The sequence below is a fragment of the Coturnix japonica genome, chromosome Z (genome assembly GCF_001577835.2).
Source record: "Coturnix japonica isolate 7356 chromosome Z, Coturnix japonica 2.1, whole genome shotgun sequence".
NCBI lineage: Eukaryota > Metazoa > Chordata > Aves > Galliformes > Phasianidae > Coturnix > Coturnix japonica.
Window position 1 is genome coordinate 38,379,127 of NC_029547.1, and position 9,907 is coordinate 38,389,033.

Here is a 9,907-nt window from a genome sequence, read left to right on the forward strand (position 1 = left end):
AGATTTATCTTTTTCCCTTTCTGCAGCCATGTTTCCTTGCTCAGCTGAATGACTACACTGTCTGCTGAGAAGTCCTTTTGCCTCATTTCCATGTGATGACTTTCATCCTTTCTGGTTACTCTTCTTGACTACACCCTAACTGCTCATCAGCTTTATTCTTGCTGGGGTTCTGCTTCTGCCAGCGCTCCATCTAAGTGCTGATTTAAGTCAAGTACTATGAAGCTTGTGTGAAAGCAACCTTCTTCTTGTTTAAAAAAAAATAAAAATAAAAATTGCAGAAGCTGTAATCTCTGATGCTACTGCTGTCTCTGACATAGCTCAGATTTAACTGCTATCCTGGCTGACACACTTGAGGAGTGATAATGCTAGAGAGTGTTCTGAACTTCAGTTACTTCATAGTGAAAAGGCTTTAGAACTAACAATAGATAACTCAGAAGAAAAACATTAGGAAATTGGAGTTTAGAGGTCATTTATTACCATATCAGGAGGACAAATCCTTTATCTGTGAGTCAGCTCTATAGAAAATTGTCATTAAAGAAACAAAAATTGAAGTGCAGTAGCTGCAAATTACTCTGAATGATGAGGAGAAAAAAAAAAAAAAGCAAAAACAGAACAAGAAAAGAAAAAGCCAAAAGGAATAAGACTATAAGGGCTATGTCTGTTATTTCTTTGGTGTTATGGTGACGTGACTCATCTCTCTGTGGCTTTCTTTATTTGACATTCATTACTTAATCACCAAATAACTTCCTGACTCATCTGAGCTTGAGGCTAAATTTTTCAAGTAATTTTCATGTCTGCAGAGTTGCCAGCCTAGCAAAATTATACAAGATCTATGTCTATGAACTGCTGGATCTTTAGGAATGCCTCAGACTTTCCAACACTGCTCACTGTTCTTCAAATCTGTGCTAAAATATATATTTCTGTGGGCATGAGCAGTCTTCTTGCTTGTGGAGTGGGTTCTATAAAGTGAAGCAAATACTTTTCTAGTCATACATGTCTCATAAAAAGGGAACAAATAATTCTATTTATTTTACTTCTGATTCAAAGCACTTCTTCAAGGTTAGAAGGCCCCCAGTTCAGGTATCCCAACCAATCAGATCGCAAAAATTGTAATCATTTCCTCCTGTGCAACCTGTGTTGAAGACTTAGTGTTGCTATCTTAGGAAACTTTTTCTGTTAAGTAGAAGCCTTAATTATTCCTGGGTAAAGTCGTGAAGCTGCAGTATAGTCTGCAGCACAGGGCTCCACTAGATGGCAGTGTTTATCCAGATTATATTTCTCTCGGCTGTGGTAGGCTCTCTTTAAAATGCATCAGATTTTGCTGTCGGAATAAAAGGTTTAAAAGTCCCGCATGACACAAAAACAAAACAAAAAACCAAAAAACTCAACAACCTTATTTAATTAAACAATCTTGATATTTTTCTGTTGTTTAAATTAAAACAATCATACTTTGCTTAAATGTGACCATCTTATCCATCTAGTTGTCCACCCATCAAATCCACTTCCCTCCAATTTGGAGATGAGGATGTGATGGGGGACCATGTCAAAGGCCTTGCTCAGGTCCAGGTAAATGACATCGGTCGCCTTCCCTTTGTCCACCAAAGGGAAGTGACTCTGTGACCAGATTAATGTGTAAGAAAATGTTTGTATAAGTTGCTTTCCTCCGTTCCGTATCATAAAATATATCTTTGTTCATACACTACTATGTTATTGAGACACATTAAACTGCATTGTAAATACAAGTGATTATGTTCATTTATAATTCAAATGATACTTGTTTTAGCAAAGAGAATATTACAAGTTAATTGTCTGCTTTTGTATCATCTCTCAGCTCCACTACAACTTAGCTGAAGATTGGTTTTGAGAGCATCCTGACTCATACCCATAAACTGTAGAACACCAGTCAGCTCCCACAGATGAAGGAGGTCTTTGCAGGGCAGCATGATGAGCAGGCTGAAAGTTCTCTTGTCAAATGAGATAGATTGGAACTATTTTCCAAGTGATGAAAGACTGGAATAAGACCCTTTTTGAGCCTGCAGAAGATATATCTTACACTTTTTTTACCATTGGGCTCTGGACTGTTTTCTTCCCAGATTTCGGATGACAGTGCATCTCCCTTCAGTAACTCTAGTCCTATTTGAATTGTTTCATGACACCTTGGATGTGGCAGATGTTGAACTGCTTTCTATATATGGGTCTTAACAGTACTACCAAACTTCATTTTTCCATGCATTGCAATGCTACAATGAAATACCTTATTCAGGATAGATATTTTATGCGAAATATGGCCTTGTGACCCTGGTTGTTGCATATTTGAAAAGATATGAATGACATATTCTTTCTGCTGAGGACCTACAAGGTAACTGCAATTGTTGCAAAAGAGAATATGCAAATTAAAATCATACCCTGAAACAGCTTTGGGAAAAACAGAACCCAGCATGATCCCAGGAAACAGCATGATCCCTCCAATCTGCCACCTGATGCTCCATGACTTGTTTTGTGATTTATTCACCAACACAAACCAGCCACTCTGAGCATGCCAAATGTTTCTGCCATGCAAGATGCAAAACTGCAGATGGGCTCTTTGCAAGATATCAACTCAGAAATGAAACACTTACTTAAAATTGGAGATGCGGTAGACTACAACATCAGCAACACATGTTGAATGGCATATGAATAAATCAAACCCTATCCACTGCTAATTAAGGGCTTTTTGATACTTTTAACACTAAATTACTTTTGATTAAAAAGCTTATTGGAGAGACAAATGTAAACTATTGCTGGGTGCACTCACATTAAACAGTTGTGCTCTGAATCTAATTTGAAATGGATAAGAGCTAACACATTAAGTTTCCTGCATAGTCAGTGAGAAAATGTTCACATTTTTAAAATAGTAATTTCAGGTCAGTCTTTCAAAGTGCTTGAGTCAGCAGTATACAAGGAGTGTTTGGAAAGATGTTCATGCAAATGGAAATGCAAGTGATTTCATATGCTCACCATTGCAGGTAGATAGCATGATCTATAGCATACTTAGAATGATGGAAAAACTGTGTGTGTCAGTGGCATTTTTGAAGTTATTGTTAGTCTTAGCAAATAATGTTTAATATGGGCTTATCAAAACTTAACAGGAAATGTGATGGCAAAATTGTGGAAACAAGTATATGAGAGGATTTGTCGGGATGTGATTGTTGAAATGACAGAAGGCGAGCTGAGTGAGCTAGATCATAATGGTTTTCAAACTCCTGTGCAACAGTGTAGGAGAATGGTGATTTCTTGTGAGTATTCCTTACACTGCAGTTGAGCAATGAATAATTGTTGTAATACAAGAAGAATTTTACAGAGCAGCAGACATGGATCAAGATAAGACTGTGGTGGTGAATGGAGTTAAATCCAGCTGGCAACCGGTCACGAGTGGTGTTCCCCAGGGGTCGGTGCTGGGGCCTGTCCTCTTCAATATCTTTATTGATGACCTGGATGAGGGCATCGAGTGCACCCTCAGTAAGTTTGCAGATGACACCAAATTGGCTGGGAGTGTGGATCTGCCTGGGGGTAGTGAGGCTATACAGAGGGATCTGGACAGGCTGGAGAGCTGGGCTGAAGCCAATGGGATGAGGTTCAACAAGACCAAATGCCGAGTCCTGCACTTTGACCACAACAACCCCAGGCAGCACTATAGGCTTGGGCGGAGTGGCTGGAGGATTGTGTGGAGGAAACGAACCTGTGGATACTGAATGATGCTCGGCTGAACATGAGCCGACAGTGTGCCTGGGTGGCCAAGAAGGCCAACGGCATCCTGGCTTGCATCAAAAACAGTGTTACTAGCAGGAACAGGGAGGTAATTGTCCCCCTGTACTCAGCACTGGTGAGGCCGCACCTCAAGTACTACATCCAGTTTTGGGCCCCTCACTGCAAGAAAGACATTGAGGCCCTGGAGCATGTTCAAAGGAGGGCAACAAAGCTGGTGAGGGGTCTGGAGCTCAGGCCTTATGAGGAGCGGCTTGAGTGAGCCGGGATTGTTCACCCTCTAGAAGAGGAGGCTCAGGGGAGACCTTATTGCTCTCTATAACTTCCTGAAAGGAGGTTGTAGTGAGCTAGGGATCGGCCTTTTTGCTTGTGTAGACAGTGATAGAACTAGAGGCAATTGTTTCAAGCTGCACCAGGGGAGATTCAGGCTAGACATTAGGAAGTATTACTTCTCAGAAAGGGTGGTGAGGCACTGGAATGCACTGCCCAGGGAGGTGGTGGAGTCACCAGCCAAGGGAGTGTTCAAGAAACGTTTGGATGTTGTGTTGAGGAATATGATTTAGCTGGGAAGTATTGGTGATGGTTGGACTGGATGATGATCTTGGTCTTTTCCAACCTTGATGATTCTGTGATAAGAACTTCACAGAGCTGCAGCTGCGGAGCAGGATAAACAGCATGAGAACCATGGACACCTCTAGGAAAAGAATGAATGGCTTGCGGCTTTGAAGGGGGTTTTAGGGTTGTTATTGCAGTAGCTTTCCTCCAATTAGTGTGTGTGATTTTCAAATGCCCTTGTCTGTCTGCTATAAAAGTATGGCTTTTTGGGCAATAAATGGACACAGCTATATTTAACCATACTTGTGTGTGGCTGTTTGTCCTAGCGTGCTGACCTTTTGCCTTCAGGTTCACCAACAAATAATGTGTAGAGACAGTCATTACATTAATGAAAGTATTCAACTGGGGAAAGAAATAAAACACTAAGATCATAATCAAAGAGGTGAAACAAGTTATATCTGAGGTAATAGAATATGTGGGAATTGGGTACATCTGTACCAGAAAAAGATGCATGTCAAATACCTCGAGATGAAAGTGAGGTTTTTTTTTCTTTACTAAAAGTTTATTGCTGCAGATGATTCATTCCAACCCTTTTAATGCACATAATGACCTGGAATAGGTTATCCAGAACCTCCTCAAGCAGAGTCATAGAATCATAGAATTGCTCAGGTTTAGAAACACCTTCAAGATCTTCAGTATTTCCAGTAAAGGAGACTTAATCAATTTGAGAGTTTAGCTGTTAACAAATCAAAGAATGTTCAGGATTGGAAGGGACTCCTCCTCCTCAAGCAAGTAGCTCAGAACCATGTCCTCACAGAAAGGAATATTTTTCTTATATTCTGATGGAGTTTCCCCCAAAGTAACTTGTGGGTTTTTCCTCTTCTGTCCTTGTGCATTATTGTGTAGACAGTACCTTTACCTCCCCTGCACCTAACCTTTAACTACTAGGAGACTGTAACTAGGACTCACAGAATCACAGAATTGTAGGGGTTGGAAGGGACCTCCAGAGACCACTGAGTCCAGTCCCCCTGCCAAAGCAGGTTCCCTACACCAGTTCACACAGATAGGCGTCCAGGCGGGTCTTGAATATCTCCAGAGAAGGAGACTCCACAACACCCCTGGGCAGCCTGTTCCAGTGCTCTGTCACCTTCACTGTAAAGAAGTTCTTGTGCACATTCATGCAGAACTTCCTGTGCTCCAGTTTCTGTCCATGTCCCCTTGTCCACACACTTCTGAAAAGAGTATGGCCTCACCACTTTGCCCCCCACACCTTAGATATTTATAGACCTGGATCAGGTCCCCTCTCAGTCTTCTCAAGGCTAAACAGACCCAGTTCACTTAGCCTTTCTTCATAGGGGAGATGCTCCAGGCCCTTCACCATCTTTGTGGCCCTCCGCTGGACTCTTTCCAAGAGACCCCTGTCTTTTTTTTTGTACTGGGGAGCCCAGAACTCCCTGAGCCCTCTTTTTTTATAGGCTGCACAAATCCTGTTTCTTCAACATGATAATTGCATACTTTAATTGACACTTTAAATTGATGCCTGCATTTTCTGCAGCCTAAAGGAGAACACCTTGTTATCAGGACAAAAGAAACAAACAGAAGAAACCACTACTCTATACTTCTTCACACCACTGTAATGCATCATCTGAATGCCACAGAAGCACTTCCTGATATTCCGAAGAGATCTCCTGTGCTGCTGTTTGTGCCCACTGCCTCTTGTCCTGGCACTGGGCACTACTGAAAATGGGCCTGGTCCCACTTTTTTTGCATTCTCTCTTCAGTTGTTTATATACATTAATGAGATCTCTGATCTGATCCTGATCCTGTTCTCCAGGCTGAGCAGTCCCAGCTCTCTCAGTCTTTTCTCATAGGAGAGGTGCTCCAGTCCCTTCATCATCTTGGTGACATATCACTGAACTCACTCTAGTATCTCCAGCTCTCTCCTGAACTGGGTGGCCCAGAACTGGACACAGATCTACAGGTGCAGTCTTACCAATGCTGAGTAGAGGGGAAGGATCACTTCTCTTGACCTGCTGGCAATACTTTGCCTAATGCAGCCAAGAATACCACTGGTCTTCTCAGTAACAAGGGCACATTGCTCGCTCATGTTCATCTCCAGTAGTCCTAGGCTCTTTTCTGCAGAGCTGCTTTCCATCTATGTGGCTCCCAGCATGTCCTGGTTATTCCTCCCTGCATACAGGACTCTGCACTTCTCCTTGTTGAGCCTTATAAGGGTCTTGTCAGCCCACCTTTCTGATCTGTCCAAGTCCCTCTGGATAGCTGCACTGCCTTCTGGTGAATCAGTAATTCCCTCCAGTTTTGTGTCGTCCACCAGTTTTCCAAACACCTGCAAATCTGGACTCCAGATTTGAAGAGGAAAATGTGCATATGATACCTATTGCACAAACATAATAATTTAAATTATCTGAAATAAAATGTAGAAGAAGAAATGGGTTAACATTTTAACAGATGCTGAGTTTTATCAGATCAACCTCTGTCATACAGCTGGATATAAAAGCTAACATAAACAGAAAAGTTTAAGAAAGAAGTCAAGATAACTTTCAGTAAAAAGTCTTTGGGTACCTCAGGAAATAAGCATTGGGCAGCAGCAGATAATTTTTTTCAGAGTGATCTATGTGCTGTCAGTATATGTTCTTATCCTTCCATAGCACTCCACTTTTCCACTACTTGCAGCTATGGAAGTGTGCATCCTGCAGGACACACAGCTCTCACCAGTCATTTCTTCATTTTTTTATTTTATTTTTTTTGCAGAACTTGCTCAACTCATTGTCTTGCTCCAATTTAGGAGTGAGGCAAAGGTTCTTTTGATATGTTATGCCAGGCGTGAGATTAAGAAGAAGAGCATTCAAATGTTGATCCGACCAGTTTATTAGAAATGATAGACAACTGAGGGGATGGGGAAGGGAGAGCGACGAATATCAAAATTAGGGTGATGGGGACGGGAAAGTAGGCGATAGAAAAAGTAGGAAAAGAGGCAAGAATTGCTTAAAAGCGGGGAATAGTCACCTCCTGGATGCAGCAGCGACCCGTAGTACGTTGTTACGTTGGTAGGGGAGAGCAGCAGCAGAGTAGCAGGCCGCAAGCAGCAGATCGGTGCAGCGCAGAGAAGGCGGTCAGAGTACCGTGGTCTCAAGAAGTGGAGTCTCGGGCAGCAAGGTCTCTTGGAGCAGAGTCTCGAGCAGCAATCCCAGGAGAGACAGTACGCAGCAGTAGGATGACGGTGGAGGAGTCTGAGGTCAGTTACCTAAAAGGTTCTTCAGCATGCAGGCATCTTCTTCAGCATGCAGGCGTTCACGTAGAGAGGCATCTGATGACAGAAAACCTCCGTGTTCACGTAGAGAGGCATCTGATGATAGAAAACCTCCTTGTTTCCGTAGTGAGGCATCTGGTGTCAGAAAACCCAAATTCGGGGTTTGTATGTGCCCTTTTTATCCTACTTCTTCCCAGCCTTCGTGACATTTCTGGAAGGCTCAGGTCAGAGTCATGTGAATTCCTCGGAGATGGCCATCTTCCTTGAGATAGGCCCACAGAAAAAGACCACTTTAGGGCCATTAATCAGTATCTTATATCTCTTTCGTAGCTCCCAGTCTTGTCCATCTCTTGAACAAAGGAATTTCTCGAACCTTGGTTCCTGTGTGTCTCAGACAAAGGGAGTCCTGGAACCTTGGCCAGGACTTGCCTGAACTTGTCCATTTCAGCAAACTTTGAGACAGTAATGTAAAAAGCATGGCCTCTTACACTCATCTCAGGCTGGAGCAGTCAGTGAAGAAACAGGTATATGCACCCTCATTTGAAATCTTTCCACACAAAGCTAACACGGGTGGCAGTAGCCCTTGTTTGTTTCCTGGCAACAGCTCTGCTTTTGAGGCTTAACAACACAGAAGACATAGACAATGAGATGCTGGGAGACTGGAAATGTGGAGACCTGTGATTCAAGTCTGATACAGGAGTAAGAGCTGAGATTTAGATTACAGTTACTGTAGTGATGAAGGGGAGTGTATGTTGAATCTGACAGTGTCCTTTTCAGCACCTGACATAATACATGTCCTTTCCAAAATAACAATATAATTCACAGCGCAAAAAAAAAAAAAAAAGGCAAACTGTAAACTGTGCGTGCTGCTTTCTGTATATGTATACTCACCTTGCAAAGTAGTGACAAGAAATATACTCACTTTGCAAAGTAGTAACAAGAAACAAGAAAAAAACACTGCAAAATATCAAGCCTAGTAACATAAAAGCCCTACCCACAGGTGCCGGTTGTTTTTTAATTCATTGAAGTAGTGACTCACACTAATTCTTTCATGTAGGTTCTTTGGTTATGTGACAATATGTGGAATGTCATCTAATCAGGAAATTTTTGAAATCATCTCTGTTTCTTTTCTTTCTCTTTCACTTCCTATTAGCCTTCTATGTGATACAGCTCCCATGGAGTGCATAAAAAACTGCATTATCAGTTATTTGCACTGCTGCAAAGACTGGACTCAGGGCAGATAAGACTGCACTGGGAAAGGGATCTGAAGCAAAGAGGGTAACAGAAGAAGTCTTTTTAGGGCTTTTTGAGGCCAACAAAATTGCTGAGCCTGTGACAGAGAGCTGGCAGCTTGTCAGTAGGCTACTGAGCTAGCAGGGATGGAGTTAGCAATGCCCACTCTCGACCTTGACCAGCCTGCTAGGCTGTAAAAAGCCTCAGGGAGGATGGAAGTTACCTGCCCACTAAGAATAGGGAGGTGAAGTCAGTGGATGAACACAGCCTGCACTGCCCATACTGTACTGCGGCAGCAGGTGTGGGAGTTGGGTTGAGCATCAGGGCGTGTAAGTGCTTTCTCTCTTTGTTCAGGAGACCAGTTCTCCTTTTGGCAGTTCCTGACACCACAGTTTTAAACATGGTCTACACTGGACAGCAGGCATGCCACAAGTAGGCTCTTGCAACCCAGACAGAGGGGCCTGCCCAGAAATATGGCTTTTCAGGTCTCTGGCTCAGCCAGCACCTGCTGCTGCTGTGGAAGGACAGCAAGGATTCCACCTGCATGAGCTGTGAGCAGGTGGGTGAGGTGCTCAGTATGGTGGTGGAACTCAAGGAGGTGGAGAGATTATGGACCATCAGGGAACATAAGCAGGAGATAAATCTAGAGTAGCTCTCTGTGAGAAAGATGCTGGAGCAACACATCTCAAACAGTGGAAGACCCTCTCCCCTGCCATAGTGGAGAAGAGGGAGCCAATTTGAGACAAGAGGAGAAATGGAAACAGGTCCCAGCTCAGTGACACAGGCAACCTCCATCTCAACCAATCTTGGTTCCCCTCTCTGCAATAAGTTTGAGGCCTTGGAACCTAAAGGAGAGGTGAGCAAAGATGAGCTCTGCCTGCAAAGCTGTCTAGGGTGAGGTGGTCAGTTCCACACCTCAAGACTGCCTCTGCCAGGAAGGAAAGAAGGGTGATTGTCATAGGTGACTCCCTTCTGAGAGGAATAGAGGGCTCTATATGTTGGCCTGACCCTACCCATGGGAGGTGTGCTGCCTCCCTTGGAGCCTGAGTCAGGGATATTTCAAGGAAACTCCCCAGTCTGATCTGCTCTTCTGGTTATTGTCCT